Genomic DNA, 306 nt, shown 5'->3' with positions numbered 1-306 from the left:
CGAGCGGCCGGGCGGTCGGCGACGCACGGTCTAACGCACGGCGGTATATGGGCGCCGGCGGTGAAATTTCGACGCCGCGCGGACTTAGCTGCTGCGGCGCACGGTAGTTACCTCCGCGTCAAAGATCTCGAGCTCCGTGTTGTTTTACGGCTCGGAGGTACGTACGGACCGCACGAACGGCAGAGTCCTCGAGATACAAAATTTCTTCGTCAAGTATTCACCAATTCCTTCGCTATCCGGCCTCGAAACGATCGCCGAGAGCTTGGCGCACAATTGGCCGAATGTCGGCAAGACGCCCGAACGCTC

This window comes from Cardiocondyla obscurior, unplaced genomic scaffold, assembly GCF_019399895.1.
Source record: "Cardiocondyla obscurior isolate alpha-2009 unplaced genomic scaffold, Cobs3.1 scaffold81_0_71826, whole genome shotgun sequence".
Taxonomy (NCBI): Eukaryota; Metazoa; Arthropoda; class Insecta; order Hymenoptera; family Formicidae; genus Cardiocondyla; species Cardiocondyla obscurior.
This window is presented reverse-complemented; position numbering follows the sequence as displayed.